The sequence below is a fragment of the Oryzias latipes genome, chromosome 2 (assembly GCF_053564925.1).
Source record: "Oryzias latipes strain Hd-rR chromosome 2, Olatipes_Hd-rR_3.1".
NCBI lineage: Eukaryota > Metazoa > Chordata > Actinopteri > Beloniformes > Adrianichthyidae > Oryzias > Oryzias latipes.
The window spans coordinates 34,159,335-34,177,455 of NC_136238.1; the positions used below are offsets into that span (position 1 = coordinate 34,159,335).

The following is an 18,121-nucleotide window of genomic DNA, read 5'->3' on the forward strand; positions in this document are numbered from 1 at the left end:
TGCTGAGGAGGTTTGTACATGACTATGCAGAGTAAGGGAGGAGTTTGTTTTAACTCAATCTTAAAGGACACATACTCAAATGAATGAATGCTAAAAAGACGTTTCTCTGCAGCCCCTATCCTGACTCAGCCAGACACCTCTAAACAATTCATTGTGGAGGTAGATGCGTCTTAGTCTGGGGTGGGGGCTGTTTTGTCCCAGAGGGCGTCTGATAACAAAGTCCATCCCTGCGCGTATTTCTCCTGCAAGCTCACTCCTGCAGAGAGAAACTATGACATAGGGAACAGAGAGCTGCTAGCTGTGAAGTTAGCCTTGGAGGAGTGGCGTCACCTGTTGGAGGGGTCTGATCAACCGTTTCTAGTTTGGACAGATCATAAAAACCTGGAGTACATTCGAGCAGCCAAAAGACTTAACCCACGCCAGGCCAGATGGGCCCTGTTTTTTGACAGATTCAATTTCTCCATCTCCTATCGGCCTGGCAGTAAGAACATCAAGGCGGACGCTCTTTCACGCCAATTTCAGCGGGAGGAGGAATCCGAGGATTCTACGGCAGCTGCCACCATTGTTCCTCCGCATCTAGTGCTGGGAGCGTCTCGATGGGCCTTGGAGCGCAGGGTCAAATCTTCAGTCCCTGATGTGACTACCATTCCTACTGGATGTCCTGCTAACTGCCTGTTTGTTCCTCCCTCTCTTCGCCCAGCAGTTCTCAAGTGGGGGCACTCCTCCCAGTTGGCTTGCCATCCTGGAGTGACAAGGACTGCGTTTCTGGTGGCCCAGCGGTTTTGGTGGCCCACAGTGTCCTCAGACATTCGGGCTTTCGTATCCTCATGTCCTGTGTGTGCCAGCGTCAAGGTACCCAGAAAACCACCCGCCGGTTTCCTACAACCTCTACCTGTGCCCTCCAGACCTTGGTCCCACATCTCTATGGACTTCATTACTGGGTTACCCAATTCTAAGGGTAATGTTGTCATCCTCACCATCATTGACAGGTTCTCCAAACTGGTCCATGCTGTGCCTCTGCGGAAGTTGCCGTCAGCCAAGGAGTTGGCTGTTATTGTTTCCAAGCATGTGTTTCGTTTACATGGCCTTCCGCAGAACATTACTTCTGATCGAGGACCGCAATTTGTTGCCGCCTTCTGGAAAGAATTCTGCAAACTCCTTGGGATCAAGGTCAGCCTAAGTTCAGGTTTCCACCCTCAAACCAACGCCCAGGTAGAGCGTTACAACCAGGACTTGGAAACAACCTTACGAGCCATGTGTGCCAAGAACCAAAGCACTTGGTCTTCTCAGCTGCCCTGGGCTGAGTATTCACACAACACCCTTCAAGATTCCTCTGGTTTTTCCCCTTTTCAAAATGCCTATGGCTATCAGCCACCTCTTTTTCCCCACCAGGAACAATCGGCTTCAACCTCGGGTCCCGCTGCTTTTGTGAGGCGTTGCCGACGTACATGGAGCAGATATCGTTACCTACTTCTGCAGAATCAAGAACGGTTCACTGCTGTGGCTAACCGACGCAGATCGGCAGCTCCTGAATACAAGGTGGGGGACAGAGTGTGGCTTTCTTCATCCGATGTGCCGTTGAAAGGGGGAGCTCAGAAATTACATCCCCGGTACATTGGTCCTTTCCCCATCACCCGGATCGTCAACCCTGTGGCAGTCAAACTGGACCTTCCGAGCAGCTTGCGGATCCACCCGGATCCAAACCTGTGAGAGACAGTTTCCTCCACTCCACTGTTCCGTCTCCTCCAGCCCCCCGTTTTGTGGATGGGGGACCAGTCTATACCATCAGCAGTCTTCTCGCCTCTAGAAGGGTTGGTCGGGGAATCCAATACCTCGTGGATTGGGAGGGGTTCAAGTAAAAGCTTAAAACTTTATGGATTTGTTTGAGTCTTCCTGCTTCTGGGTTTATCCTCTCTGACCAGCCGTAACACATAAACTGCATGTAACTCTGTGTACCTGCACATTAATACTGTGGATTGACTTTCTGTTTACGTAGTCTGCCTCATTTTCAGTTGGTGCAATGATAGGTATGTGTGCCATCAATGCATCCAACCACATTTGGAAAACCTGAAGGTAATTTTAATTGTTAGGTCACTTTCAGAGGATGCAGTAAGTTATTAACTAAACACAATTGTTCAGCATTGAAGGAATTTATATTTTTGGTAATTTCATTAGGGTTGTCAGTCTTAATTTTTATTACATTGAAGATTAGTCATGTGCTGAAGTGTGTGCTTTAACATCCTTTGAACTTTGAAGAAGCTTCCTTAAGTTGCATATGTGAGAAGGCTTTGACTGCAGCTCCACGCTCATCCCCCGTTAGGGGAAAGAAAGGGATTCTTTGATCTTCTGAGGCCATTTGGTTGTAGGTCTGACATGGGCCATAAATTAACTATCTCTGGGACTGATTGTAGCTATGGGAACCACTTCAGGCGTCTGCTCACGTGTGGAGAACAAAAGCTTTATTATCAACTGAATGCATGCTGGGAAGTTCCGGCCGCCTGTGGAGGACCACATGGGAAGCAGAGACCAGATGCTGTGATTCCTAGTATGGACTGAAGGAAGTAGGCGGGCTCCTCTGTCAGCCAATCTCTAGTGACCAGAGGCGGAGATTCAGCGGCCATCATGCTGCAGGAGGAGGGACTCTGACCACATGTTTAAAAGGGCCATGCTTTGGCAAAAGCGTGTCTCCAGACAAGCTGCATGTGGTTCGGATTGTAACCTCTTACGTATTGCAGGCCTTGATTTTGGACACCCAGATCGATCTGTTTTATTTTGTTTAGAGCTCTTTGTTAGGGACAATAAAACCTCTTAATTTTATTCCGTTCGCATTTTCTGGTCATTCTCCCGACTTAAGAACACGCATGGAAGAAATCTCAAAGCGACAGATTTCTCATTTTCTTCAGCATAAACACATTTGAACTGATTTGAACACTACAAACCAGCAATCCTGTGAAACTCCTCTTGATGGCTCTCAGGGGTTTGTGCCCAGGAAACACTATAAAAATGCGCAGAAAGCGCTTGAGAGCGAGGCACACTTTCCGAACAGCTCTGCACACAGTGGCTTTACTAATATGCTCTGCATCCCTGATATTGCACAGAAGCTTCCATTGGCAAAGAAACGTAAAGCTGCACAAAGTATCTGCTCGGATGCTCGTCCACGATGGCTGATGTTAGTAATGCAAGACTGGATGAGATTGTGTATATATGTAATTGACTGCAACAAAAAACGGTAACGCTCAAACAAAAACGTATGGGGAATGACAAAAATTGGGGTACAACCAGAGTCCACAGTGCTCCTAGTGAAAAAAGTTAGTCTGGAGCCCTGCTTTAAGTTCTTCATGTATTTTATCCGTGGTCATTTATTTTGAAAGCAGTTTATGTCTTATATAACTTAAAGGAAAGTTCCTAGATACTTGATTTTTATTTTTCTGGGAGAATTTTATTTTTGTTTACACCACATTTGCACTAAATGGTGTCATTTATTTTGAACAAAGACAATATAATTTGTTCACAGAATTAATATCTGATTTACAGCTATTTCTTTCAAGTTAAGCAATGGCTATGGGTTTGTTTTTCAAAAGTTAATAACAATGTGTCTGGCAGCTACTTGACTTATTCATTTTTTATCCTGTTTACAGGAATTCTTTTACTAAATAATGGAACTGCTGTTCATGTTCGCTATTGTTTAAACCAAATTTTACAGATATTTCCAAATCAAAATTGTCATCGTTTGTCAAAGACAGAGTATTACTGATTTTTAGCATTGTTACACAAAGGTCTGTTATTCATTACACCAAATAAGACACAAGTTGTTTATTATCATGGTGTTTAAAAAATAAATGGGGAAATATTATCCAAAAAACAGTTTTTCAAGTTCTTCTTTCTTAAAGTTTGATATATCGTGAGTTGTTAGAGACGAGATATATCGATTATCACAATATCGACATATCGTGATAGTATCGTTATCGTGAGCAATGTATCGCAAATCGTATCGTGAGGTAGACAGTAGAGCCCTGCGCGGGACTATTTTCTTCATCCCGCGCTCGCTGAATTTCTGACCAATCCCGCCCGCTCCCGCAACGTATACGTTACACTCCCGCCCGCTCCCGCAAAACTCATAAAATTTTGTCCCGCACAGTAATAGAGATGCATTGATTTTGTACCGTCTCCCGTCCCGCAAGAAAAAAAACACGTACTTGTATTGATATTATTAAAGAGATTCATGTCCCTCCTCCAGCCTCATCTTTTCATGCATTCCTCTTTTGTGTAATGTTCAACTTAAATATTAAATATATTTTCCCAAATCCTGTTCGGTTAAAAGTGTGCGTGTGTGCGCGTGCAGACAGACGCCGTCAAGCACGCTCTAATTATTCAAAACAGCTCAAAACAGCTCATTTCTATTAACAGGTACATCTAAAATAATTCATTTTGTGAAAAAGGTTTTATACATTTTGTCAGCAGTGAAACTCCTTGTCTAGTATCATTACACACAGATTGAAATGTATTGATCCTTTACTTTTTTGCTTTTGATAATTGTGCCTTAGAGAAGATGAAAACCTAAAAAATCTGTCCAAGAAAGTCAGGATAAGACAAGACAAGACTTTATTGATCCCCGGAGGGAAATTCAGTTGATACAGCAGCCAAACAAGAAATATAGCCATTAAAAAAACAAATAGTCAGTAAAAATTAAAATAGTAATAAAAGTGGAAGTAAAAGTACACTTCATGAAAAAATAAGTAAATACAGCAGCAGTTTCAGCAGTTCTACACTGTCTCATTCTATAGTCTAACTGTTGTTGGGACAAAGGACAACTAAAGTGTATTTTTTTTAAATCATTTCTAAACATTCAATACTCGCTTGTGCCTTCCTCTAATAAAGTTATTGCATCAATATGTTATGGAGGCCATCAGCATGTGGGTCTGTGTACATGAAATGAAAGCTCAGGTTGTTATGGATTTCGTTAGAACATTGGGGTTTCACCCCAGAAGTTTTAAGTATTAAAAACTTATTCTAAATAAAATGTTTAATTTTTCTGAAATACAGAAGTTTTCCCGCTTGAAATTAAGTCTTTGGTTTGACTTAAGGTTGAGAGGTCGAACTCCTATTCAGAGAAGTTTAGAATTTAAAATTTACACTAAATCCTTACATTGTCAAGAAAAGGTCTTACAACTTCTCATGTGTGTTTTGAGATTAGAAATTTGACTAAAACGTTTTTTACATTCTTTACAAGAAAAAGGCTTTTCTCCTGTGTGAGTTCTCATGTGTTTGTTGAGAGAAGATATTTGATTAAAACTTTTTTTACATTCTTTACAAAAAAAAGGCTTTTCTCCTGTGTGAGTTCTCATGTGTGATTTGAGATTAGATTTTTGATTAAAACCTTTTTTACATTCTTTACAAGAAAAAGGCTTTTCTCCTGTGTGAGTTTTCATGTGTGTTTTGAGATTAAATATACGACTAAAATTTTTTTTACATTCTTTACAAGAAAAAGGCTTTTCTCCTGTGTGAGTTCTCATGTGTATTTTGAGACCAGATATACGACTAAAACTTTTATTACATTCTTTACAAGAAAAGGGCTTTTCTCCTGTGTGAGTTCTCATGTGTGTTTTGAGATTAGATAATTGATTAAAACTTTTGTCACATTCTTTACATGAAAAAGGCTTCTCTCCTGTATGAGTTTTCATATGTGTTTTGAGATTAGTTTTACGACTAAAACATTTGTCACATTCTTTACAAGAAAATCCCTTATCTTCTGCATGGATTCTTGCATGAATTCTAAACAGAGATTTGTTACCAAAGCTTTTACCACATTCTTTACAGATATAACATCTTTCAACAGACCCAGTTTCCATGTAGTCAGACGGGTTAGTAATTATTCTTGAGTTTTTGCCAGAATTGATAGAGGAAAGTCTCTCTTCTTTTGGAGATTGCTCGTATTTCTTACCAAGATTTGTCTTCTTGTGATTTGTTCCAACATCAAAGTCACACTGACTTTCTGACAAGTGAGAGCGGTCCACACTTTGGACATGTCTTCTGTCTCTTCTCTTCCTCTGATCTCTATTCTGTGGCTCTGTCTCTTCATCTGTAGTTGATGTTGATTCTTCATGTTGGTTTCCTTTTTCATCCTGACTATCGGTTACATTAAAGCTGTGCTGATTGTTTAGATCTGCTTCACTGTTCTCATCTTCCTCATAAGTAGGAATCTCCATCAAGGTATCAGTCTCCTGCTTCAAATCAAGCTGATCTTCATCCTGACTGATAAAGAGCTCCCCTGGTTCCTCTTTAATCTGTGGAGGTTCTGGTTCCTCCTGTTTCACTCTGAAGTTCCTTTGCTGGTTGCAGAGACCCTCCCCTTCAGTCACCCATTGCTGTTGGAGGACTGCAGAAACACAAGAAGAGAATCTTTTATATGTTTTAATGACCTTGTGTGTTATAAGGACCATTAAAAATGTAAATAGTCTCAGTCATGTACAATATTTTTTTTTTAAATTAGTTTCTTCTGTTTTCTTTAGCACAGCAGCAGCACAGCAATGAGCTGACCACCCCTCCTCCCATAAGGAGAGCTTTGTCAGTCAATAAACTTTAGTCTGAACCAGTTTAAGATAAAAAATAATATTTTCTTTTAAGGAAATGAAATTGCGGTAAAGTAATTCATAAATGGTACAAGTTGGTCATCAATGTCATTTAACTGTACAGCGGGGAAAATAAGTATTGAACACGTCAACATTTCTCTCTAAAAAGACATTTCTAATCGAGCTATTGACACGAAATTTTCACCAGATGTCGGCATCAACCCAAGTAATGCACACATAGAAAGAAATCCAAAGTTATGTGTAATAAAGTGAAATGGCACAGGGAATAAGTATTTAACACATGAAGTAAAAGAGGGGTAAAAAGGTCTGGCAAGCCAAGAAAGCAGCTGGAGTTTGTCAGTATTCAGAAGGTTAACCTGCCCCCTATTAGTGCAAAGTAATATCAGCTGGTATAGTCCTGATTGATGCCTTTTAAAACGGTTTCTCACCAGCAAGGTGTTAGACAAGAAGTATTTGATGATGGGTAAAAGCAAAGAGCTGTTCAAAGACCTACGCAACCTTATTGTTGCAAAACACACTGAAGGCATTGGTTACAGGCGCATTTCTAAACTTCTGAAAGTTCCAGTGAGTACCATAGGGCCCATCATCCGGAAGTGGAAAGAACGCGGCATTACCATAAACCTGCCACGGCCAGGTGCTCCTCGCAAGATTTCAGACAGAGGAGTCAGAACAATCATCAGAAGGGTTCTCCAACAGCCCAGGACCACTCGTTGAGAGCTTAAGAAAGACCTGGAATCAGCAGGTACCGTTGTTTCAAAGAAAACAATAAGTAAATCACTCAACCGCCATGGCCTCCATGCACGCACACCACGCAAAACTCCATTTTTGAAGAAGAAGCATGTTGAAGCTTGTTTGGAGTTTGCGACACAACATTTGGATAAACCCATGACATTCTGGGAGAAGATACTCTGGTCAGATGAGACCAAAATTGAACTCTTCGGATGTCATAAGACGCAACATGTTAGGAGGAAAAATGGCACCGCACATCACCCCCAAAACACCATACCAACAGTCAAGTTTGGAGGTGGGAGCATCATGGCGTGGGGCTGTTTTTCAGCATGTGGTACTGGTAGACTTCATATCATTGAAGGAATAATGACTGGAGAAAAGTATCGAGACATTCTTGATCAGAATCTGCTGTCATCAGCCAGGCTGCTGAAGATGAAAAGAGGGTGGATCTTTCAGTAAGACAACGATCCCAAGCACACAGCCAAGGTAACACTCAACTGGTTGAAGAAAAAGAAAATAAAGCTGCTAGAATAGCCCAGTCAATCACCAGACTTGAATCCAATTGAAAATCTTTGGAAAGAACTGAAGATCCGGGTTCATAGAAGAGACCCTCGGAACCTTGAAGATTTGAAGGCAGTTTGTGTGAATGAATGGGTCAAAATCACACCTGAGCAATGTATTCGACTGGTTTCTCCATACAGGAGGCGTCTTGAGGCTGTAATCACCAACACTTTGTTACACATAACTTCATTTATGGACATAAATGTTTGGATTTCTTTCTATGTGTGCATTACTTGGGTTGATGCTGACATCTGGTGAAAATTTCGTGTCAATAGCTTGATTAGAAAAATGTTTTTTGAGAGAAATGTTGACGTGTTCAATACTTATTTTCCCCGCTGTATATTCGATTCTGCCTCCAGGTGATTTCTAGGAGTTTTTAAAAGAATATCAGCGAGAAAACATTTAGATTCTTGTTATTATTGACAGTAAAGATGCAGCTATCCATAGTGGATGTTTGACACAGTTAAACATCTAAATGTTTCACGCATGCACAATAACTGTAATAAGAAAATGGGAGAAAGGGGCCATTCGATTGGCTAAAAGCGAACAGGCCTTATTTGCTGATGAGTTTGATTGACAGATTCATCAGCCAATGGGGAAATTCTGAAACATTTATTGTATAAACACAGCATGCGTTTTTGTGAGAAACACTCATCTGTAAACTTGTAAAATAAAATGTGAGAAGTTGTGCACCAAAAATCTGCATCTGTGTGTAAAAATCCTTTGTTGTAAAGTTTTGACAATTAAATTCACAACTGACCAATTACATTTGCATGTGATCATTTAGAGTTACAACATTAAATCGACGATTACAACTGCTTGAATTTGCTTCCGCGAATCGTGGGGGGGGGGGGGTGTTGTTTGATAAAGTTGGTAAACTTTATTTGTATCCTACCTTTCAAGACAAAAATCACAAATTGACTCACCTGTAATGCAGACTAGACAAAAACACACCATTCTAATGACGTATTTTTTATGTTTTCATCTTTCCTTACTTACTTATAAGTAAGAATAATAAAAAAAGCGTTTAGCCTTGAGGACAGAGAGAGGACAGCCACAGAGCCTAACAAGTTGTGTTTCTCCACCTCTCCCCTTTTTGGAAAAGGTTTGAAAATTTATGCAGACAATTGTGTGTCTTTTCATTTCCCAACATTTTCCCAACTGCACATTTCACACTAACCTGCTGACATGTGAGAGCTGTCCACACTTTGGACATGACTTCTGTCCCTCCTCTTCCTCTGATCTCTGTTCTGTGGGTCTGTCTCTTTATCTGTAGTTGATGTTGATTCTGTCTCTTCATCTGTAGTTGATGTTGATTCTTCATGTTGGTTTCCTTCTTCATCCTGACTATCAGTTACATTAAAGCTCTGCTGATTGTTTCGATCTGCTTCACTGTTCTCATCTTCCTTATTAGTAGGAATCTCCATCAAGGTATCAGTCTCCTGCTTCAGATCAAGCTGATCTTCATCCTGACTGATGAAGAGTTCCCCTGGTTCCTCTTTAATCTGTAGAGGTTCTGGTTCCTCCTGTTCCTCTTTAATTTGTGGAGGTTCTGGTTCCTCCTGTTCCACTCTGAAGTTCCTCTGATGGTTGCAGAGATCTTCCTCTTCAGTCATCCAATGCTGGGGGAGAACTGCAGGGACACAAACACAACAAGGAGCCTTTTATACGTTTCCAGGACTTTTGGGTTTTTTCAAGCACCAATAAACTCTGTGATCTTTGGAGAAAATGTTTGAGGAGCCTGAATATATTAGGGGTGTAATGATATGCTAAAACCTATCATGCCTGCAAAATACCTGCAAAATTCTAATTACCAGGCATTCAACCATAGGTGTGTCTATTGGTTTATTTAAGAGGTGTCTAGCACACAGGTGGCCATAAAAGGGCATTTCTTAACAAAGAACAGCCCTTCCCATTTCATGCTGTCAGCAATTATTTTGATTTGATTTGAAATGGTTTATTACAAGCAATCAAATAGGAATAATACACGAAAACAATACACTCATCAGTTATACATTCATACAATAACTAATCAAACTTAGAATAATTAGACATCAAATTAAATATTGCTTGAAAGGGAGTGAAAAGAAGCAAACTTATATAATCCCACCCCTGTTCTACTGTAACCATTTTATTACATAATTTATCAACATCCGGTTCAAAGCTTTTATCAGACAGAATTAAAAATCTTGAAATATCAATAAAGCACATGACAAAGGAAATTACTTAAATTATTTTGCAAAAAATAACTTTTAGAAATCAACATGGCAATGAAGTATCCAAAATATATGCAGATTATGTTACTTATAAAAGTCATTGATATGATTAAAGAATAATACTATATCAGTAAAATAGACATAACACTGTTTCAGGAATTTTCATAGCAAAATTTGGTCAAGTATCAAAAGTCATAATATGTACAAAATTATTTTACATTAGGAAAAATCATGAATCAGCCTACCAATTTTTGGGAGCAAGCAAAGTAATATCATTAAAAGTCAATCAATTTTCAATAATTGATTTTTTTTTAAATTAATTTTGAAATTCTTTTGTGTTGGACCGGATGGAAAAGGAAAGAAGGGAAGAAGAGAGAGGGATGTTAGAAAGAGGGGGATAGGAGGGTGATCATAGGACGGAGGGGAGGGGGGTAAAACCATGAAGCAACATAAAGCAACAAGCTACTGGATGTTTATCATTACGGTAAGGTACAGATAGAATACAAATCGCAAAGGGGCGGGGCCTGTTCACACACACTCTCAAATGTTATAAACACACCTGTTAGCTGCAAAAATGTCCCCATGTCAACATGTACACAATACAGATAGTGTTCACACACGCATACTTATGCCTACAAGCCAACTAGTGTGAGATATTTCATTCATTCACGCAATATGTTAGTGCAAAGGTAAGCTGACACCTGTGCTCAGTTGAGTGTTTATGTTCTTCTAAAATGGATGATGGAATGTGGAAAGCAGGAGGGGGAGCAACCAGCCACCCCCACACCTAGCCCCCCGCCGCAGCAACCGCGGCAGCCAGAATCCCCCAACGCCACACGGCAGCAAGCAGGCAGAGAACAACCGCCCCCGGGCGCCCACGCCCGCCACCCAGGCCAGGGCCAGCAGGACCGCCGCGAGGCCCCCAGAGCCAGAGAGCAGGGAGGCATGGGGGGAAAGAGAGCGCCGCCCCAGCCCAACCAGGAGAGCAGCCCCCCCGCCACGCCGGAAGAGCCCAACGCAGGGCCCCACCCAAGAAGGGCACCCGCAGCCCCAGACGAGCACCCCATCACCACCCAGGAGTTCCGGGCATCCCCCCGCCCCAACCCCAGGTATGAGCCAGGACCCCCCAAGGGAGACCAGCTCCGCGCTCCAGGCAGCCACCCACCAGGGCCACAGACGGTCCAGAAAGGCGCAAGACAGGGGCCAGCCGCCCAGGAGAGGGGCACCCCAGAGAGAAGTGGAGCCCACAAGGGTTGTTGTAGACATGGCCCGACCAGGCTCAGCCAAGGATGGAAATTTGCGAGGCCCGGCAGCCGGCGGCAAGGACCAGAACCCACCCCCCAGGGAGACAGACACCCCCGGCTCAGGTGTAATATGATCCCCGGTTTCCGGGCTTGCCAAAAAGTTTAGGGATCCCCCTCCCTGCGTGGGGAAAGCACCGCCGGGCCCAGGAAACTGGCATCCAGGGGACACGGCCACCGCCGCCAAGGGCCCCGCACGGACGGGGCAGGGGACAGATGGTCCGAGGTCCCGCCTTCCTTGCGACATGACTGAATGAATTTTCAATAATTGATTAATCATTTGTTTTATTATTTTTTTTTTGTATTTTTATTTATCTTTTTTCTTCTTCTTTTTTTCCCTTTTTATGATAAAGTAATGCTATGTAGTAAAATAAAAAGTAAAAAGGGTCCATATTTATCGAAAGACCAAGGCTGGTATTTCTTCTTCTTCTGCTGATTAACAGCTGTTCTTCTCAGTTTAAAACAAAGCTTGTAGTTCTCTCCAGAATGTCGACCCGGTTATCTCGTTGCTCGTTTTTAGCGCGGAGCCTCAGGGATCCTTCCATTAGCACTAAGAGCGGAGTTAGCTTAGCATTCACTTGTTCCATAAAGGGATACAATGCATCTTGGATATCATCAAGAGTCTTTTTAAGGTCTCCGTATTCCTGGTTTTTCTTAGGGGCCATGAGTCAGCACTCTTGGCAATGGCTCCCCATAGAAAAGAAATGTCACAAAATCTGAGAAAGGAGATCCTTTATTTGCACAAAAATGGGAGGGCTAAGAGAAGATCAGCAAAGCTTTACACATCAGTCAAGATACTACAAAAAAGTTATCTAAAGATGGAAGAAGGATGGAAGTGTCACCATCATACCATCAAAATGTTTTGCCTTATTTTAAATTTCCTTTCAAAAACGTTGTTTTTCAAATTTTGCTTTTGCTTTCATAAAAATGTTTTCACATGTGCTGCGTGTTATCTTGCTTACTCCCTTTGCTTTTGCATTTTTTAGTTTTCAGTTTAGGGAGACATTTCTGCCATAAGGCCTGAACAATAAATCGCAAATTTATTGCTATCCCGATTTCAAGCTGTGCAATATCAGTATTGCAAAAGTCGCGATAAATTGTAAACCTTTACTACGCTAAAACCATCTCATGGCAGCTTTAAGTATTTATTACATCAAATAAATCCATTTATGTGTTTGACCAATCAGATGGAGCCCTTAACGTTGTTGACCAATTAGATAGAGCTTTTATGTTAAATGTTGGCCTCCTATGTAGTCAAGGGTGAATTGGGAAAAAACTGAAGGTATTTGACTCTTATTTAAATAAAACTGTTGCAGTGAAATGCCAAATTTTTCAGTTGTTTTGCTCTTTCTTCAAGTTTTCCTCATAGCGTGCTGCCCTTTCAGCCATCAAACAGCTGCTGATTGGTCCAGATTCTAACCAATCAAATGGTCATATGTATCAAACATGGTGTCTTCTACTGAGGCTCAGAAGCTGAACCAGCTCTTTTTACACTCGATTTTGTTTCTTTAGATAAAAATATTTTCATTTTAATCACTTTAACAGTAATCCATACTTTTTTAAGCATTGATTCATTTTATTTAGTCAGATTTGTGAATTTATGGCTGAGGATCAACTGAAACTGTGGTTTGGAATAGATTAACAGCAATAATAAGCATAAGAATGATGGCTCACCAAAGCAGGTCAATGTATTTAACAGAAGATTTTTTTATATGTTAATTTTCACAGCGTCTTATTTGGAAGAACTCGTGTGCTTTTGTCCACAGTAAAAAATAAAACAATTTAGAAAGTTTTGTGCAACGTGATTGCATAAATATCACTCCCGAAAACAACTCCAAGCTAACGTTAGTGGTGAAACTAAAACAGCAGCAGAGCAACATTAAAGCTATAATCCAGCCGCACAGTTTGGATCCAGATATCAGCTAAGACGGAAAAAACAAAGACGTTTATGGATCTATTTGTCTGTAAATGGATGTAATGATGAACAAACCTGCAATGTGAAGCTGAAGCTGCGGGTTCCAGCTGCTATCCAGCAGTCTGCGCTGACGACAGAGCTCCTGCTCGTACTGGACGATGGTTCCTTCAGCAGCAGAAAGTTGTTCTCTGACAGAACCTTCCTGAGGTTCTGAAGACATGGTTCCTGCTCCGATCTTCAGCTCCAACTCCCACAAACACCGCCGTCCTCTTCACTGCAGCTCCGATCGATCATCTGCTAGTCTCACAATCACAGCAATCCACGTTGTCTTTCCGTTCAACATTTCTTCACTCATTTACGACACTTTGGAAAATGCTGAGAGTTCCACACGAACCACGTATCGTCCTTTCTGTCCAAAAACCTCACAAACGTCCTAAAAAACACCACCGTCCTCTCAACACAAGCTAAGGCTGCTAGCCAGCTAACAAGCTAACACCTTGCTAGCGCCCCGTGCTGTTTACTTCCGGTCACGTGAACAAACTTTATTTAATAAGAAACGTATAAACTGCTTAACTGGACCTCAGTATGGTTAAAAAAGGATTTGAAATGTGAATATATTGCAGAAAAAAGATAAGAAATAAAACAAAAAGTATATAAGACAAAAAGAATTATTACTTCAAAAATCTTTGGGGTTTAATAAATTTTAAATCTTTCAAAAATTAAATTAGTTCGAATTGCTTTTTGGTTTTGCCGAGGTTTGATAATGGTACATTACTGATTGATTTCACTCAAAAACTGCTGGAATTTAGGTTTGGAGTTTGACCATTTGGCTTTATGGATATGAATTTTGCCAATAATAAAAACAATTGTGTAATGAAGATACAATCTTTGTCTACTTTGACATTTAGGTAACCCAGAACAATGTCTTTATCTAAAAATGTAACAGTTTGTTTAGTTATATTTCCAATATAGTTTCCCACTTCAATCCAAACCTTATTTGTCTGTCTGCAGTCCACAAACAGATGATAAATAGTTTCCTCCTGAGTTCCACAGAATGAACAAAACAGGTCCATGTCCACAACAAATCTACTCAAAGTTCTTTTGGTAGGATATATACAATGCAATATTTTGAAGGACTCTTTTTTTATTTTGTTATTTAGACAGTATTTATTGCTAATAGTCCAAGCATAAGTCCATTTTATGTCCACAAATTTGGATTCCCAATAAAACCTCCCAGCAGGTAAGGTTGTGTTTTGTAAAAGATTTCTTATTTGTTTATTGGAAACTGAATTAACACAAATATCCACATTTTCCAAAAAAATTGTCTGGGTTCTTCATTGACTTGTGTTAGAAATCCCTTTAAACAGGTTGGAACGGCATCTAACACTATTGGATATTCTCTGGGTGGAACAGGAATACCGAATTTAAAAACAAATTGTTCAGACGTCAGAAGATGTCCATGAAAATTGAAAAGTTGTCTGATTAAAACAATATCATTATCATACCATCTAGGGAAAAAGTGATTTATTCTTGTATTGTACATTACTGTTATTCCAAATAAAACAAGTTGTTGGAGAAAAATTATGTTTATAAAGAAGTTTCCAGGCCAGCAGGGCTTGTTTGTAAAAGTTTGAAAGTTTTGTGGGTAATTTTTCAATTTTATAATTACATTTTAGCAAGAATTTAATGCCTCCCATTGTGTCAAATATATATTTGGGAAATGCATGCCAGATATTGTCTTCCTCTTTCAATAACTGACTTAACCACTTTATTTTAAAAGAGTTGTTTAAAGTTGCAAAGGTTAATACATCCTTGCCCCCATGTTTTCTGGTGTTACACAAAACATTTTTCCTTAAGTAATGACATTTTTTCCTCCAAATAAAATCAAATAATGTTTTGTTTAATAGGTTACAGATGTGTTTTGGCATTTCTAAAGACAGAGACACACAGACAGATCTAGAGATTCCTTCAGCTTTAGATAACAGAATTCTACAGTTCAGAGAAAGATCTCTCATTAACCACATGTTAGAAGGCGCGGTGGAGTTTAGAAACAAAGGATTTGTATGTTTGTGTCAGTGTGGGGGGCTCAAAGATATTCTTATTTTCAGAAAGGGGGGCCCTGCAGAAAAAGTTTGGGAACCACTGGTTTAGAGGATCAGATGCAGAAGAGAATCCAACATAGAACCGGAGTCACACTGGATCCAGCTGTCAGGAAGGGGAGGAGCCAAAATTCAGAAACTGGAGTCAGAGGCAGAAACGTCAAGATTTGATCCATAAACAGAAACAGGAGAAAATCCATGGAGAAACCAAAAACTGATGATCTGACAATGTAGAGCTGAAAACAGAGAACAAAGTTATTCAGGTTTCAGGGATGAAGAAGAAATGCTTTTCCCCAAAACTTCTCTCCTGCTTCATCCACTACTGTCAAATAGGAGCTTCTGAAGCTGCTGGAGTCAGCTGGTTTCCATGGCAACGTCTGATGAAGGACAGGAGTCTATGTGGAGTGAGACTGGAACATTGATGTTTAAACTGAAACGACTGTTTCTGCCGTTAGAAGCTGCAGAAAGAAGAGACTCAGCGTTTTCCAGCAGCTTCATCCTGCAGAAACATCAGCAGAAGAGAAGCAGCAGCCATGAAGGGACTGAGGACAGACGGACATCAAAGCAGAATCCAAGCATCACCTTCATCATGATGAAGCTCCGCCCTCTGACCTTCAGCAGTCATCTCCAGGCTCCGCCCCCAGTCTGCAGCAGCTTCATCTGCTGCCTCCATCCTCTCTCTGTGAGTCTCTGCAGAGTTTTTCTGCAGCAGCTGTTTTTTCTGCAGCAGCAGCAGCATCAGAGCCAGAGAGCCAAAGAAAGTGGAAAGTCTGAGAAGGAAGCAGCTCTGAAGCTCTGCAGCTGACGGTGCAGCTTCAGGACTCATGAGGAGGACCACACTGCAGCGCCTCCTCCTCCTCCTCCACCTTCCTCTTTGAGGCAGCAGAAGCTCCTCCAACTCCAGCTGGACCTGACTGTTCTCACAGACCATGTGGCCTAATGAACAAGGCGTCTGACTTTGGATCAGAAGATTGAGGGTTCAAATCCCTTCATGGTTGGAGGCAGAACTTTTTTTCTAAATCAGCAGTTGGTGAAGCTTCAGAGACTCACACAGTGAGACACCTGCTGGCTGTTCTTTGTAACTGCATCTGTCAGTCCCTTCATGGCTGCTGCTCAGAGCTGTTTCTGGATGTTTCTGGAGAATTCATGTCTTTACTGATCCAAATGTGGGATTTCTGTTTTTCTTTGGACTTTTCTTTATTTAAGGCTTTTAGCTTTTGGAACTTTCTTTGTTTCTATGCTTTAACTTCCAAACGGGTTTATCTAAGACAATCTGATTGTTTTTCATTTGACTTTCTAGGAACTTTCTGTTTCATCTTTGAGGATTTGGACTTTTGAAAGACTTTTAGCTGCAGTTTCATCCTTTGAACCAGATGGATCTGAATCTAGAGTCAAAGATTCTAAGGAAATCATGGATTCACAGACATTTGATTGAATTTCTGATCCAGACAGAAATTCTAAGAATATCCAGCATGCATTTGGAAAAACTCATTAGCTTCTTGTGGAAAATGATGAGTCATTGGAAAAGCATTCTATGAATGCTCAGAAAACTTCCTCTAAGGTTGTGGTTGTTTGGAGAAGTCCTCCTCTTCAAAGAAGTTCTCCTGACCATCTTCAAAGCCACTTTCTGCTTTTTCAAATGCTACTGTTCAACAAAAACTTGGCTTCTGCCACAAAACCAACCTTAGACACTGAAACAGAATGAATCCAATGCAGAAATGTGTTGACACCTTTAATTCAAAGCTTCAATCAGTTTGAATCTCATGAAGAACATTTCAAAAATCCACATTTGGATCAGGCATCTTCATCAGAGCACAACTCATGTTTCCAGGACTGTGACTCACCAATATATCCTCATTTCCTTTACACAATCTGTTTCCATCATTTGGATTTTTCATAAAAACTGGAGTTAGAAAAGAATTGTTGCCCCAAAATGTCCAGTTTGAATAGTCTACAGTTTGTTGTGTTTGGTTGCTAGGTAACAGGGTCTTTAATGTCTATGATGTCATGGTGGCTTTCAGAGTTGAACTCCTGAATATGACGGTAAACATTTGGATTGAACAAAAATGGGATTGAAGCTCATGCTAAATCCTGATCTCAATGCTGAAAAAACCTCCTCCTAGATTCTGGTTGTTTGGAGAAGTCCTCCTCTTCCAAGAATTCCTGAAAAAAGCCCTCATTTCTCCTGACCATCTTCAAAGCCACTTTCTGCTTTAGTTTAGTCCAAACTTGCTTTATGCTGACAACATTTACAGCTTGAATCCATCTGAAGAATCCAAGGAAACAAACCAAAGTTAGAAATTGAAGGGGTGATGGTGAATGTAGTCAGTGGGTATGCGCCACAGGTTGGCTGTGAGTTAGAAGTGAAGGAGAGATTCTGGAGTGAGTTGGATGAGGTCATAGAGAGTATCCCCAGAGGAGAGAGAGTTGTTATTGGAGCAGACTTTAATGGGCATGTTGGTGAGGGCAACAGAGGTGATGAGGAGGTGATGGGCAGGTTTGGTGTGAAGGAAAGGAATCTGGAGGGACAGATGGTGGTGGACTTTGCGAAGAGGATGGAAATGGCTGTAGTCAACACTTACTTCCAGAAGAGAGAGGAACATAGAGTGACATACAGAAGTGGAGGTAGGAGTACTCAGGTGGACTACATCCTATGTAGACGAGGTCATTTGAGAGAGGTTAATGACTGCAAAGTGGTGGTAGGAGAGAG

General features: G+C 40.9%; 1 protein-coding gene, 1 long non-coding RNA gene and 1 other non-coding gene across 3 annotated transcripts in view; 1 reads left to right on the plus strand and 2 right to left on the minus strand.

The window, feature by feature from the left end:
* LOC144986688 (NLR family CARD domain-containing protein 3-like) overlaps positions 1 to 18,121 on the minus strand; it is a 520,304-nt gene that overhangs the window by 429,566 nt on the left and 72,617 nt on the right. The gene's annotated exons all lie outside the window — the stretch shown is intronic.
* On the minus strand, positions 4,586 to 16,732 carry LOC144988268 (uncharacterized). The gene is made up of 3 exons (XR_013652125.1): positions 13,388 to 16,732; positions 9,061 to 9,513; positions 4,586 to 6,376 (listed from the first exon to the last, which is right to left on the minus strand). It is a non-coding gene; the product is annotated as an uncharacterized LOC144988268 (long non-coding RNA).
* trnaq-uug (transfer RNA glutamine (anticodon UUG)) lies at positions 16,337 to 16,409 on the plus strand. Its single transcript has one exon. It is a non-coding gene; the product is annotated as a tRNA-Gln (tRNA).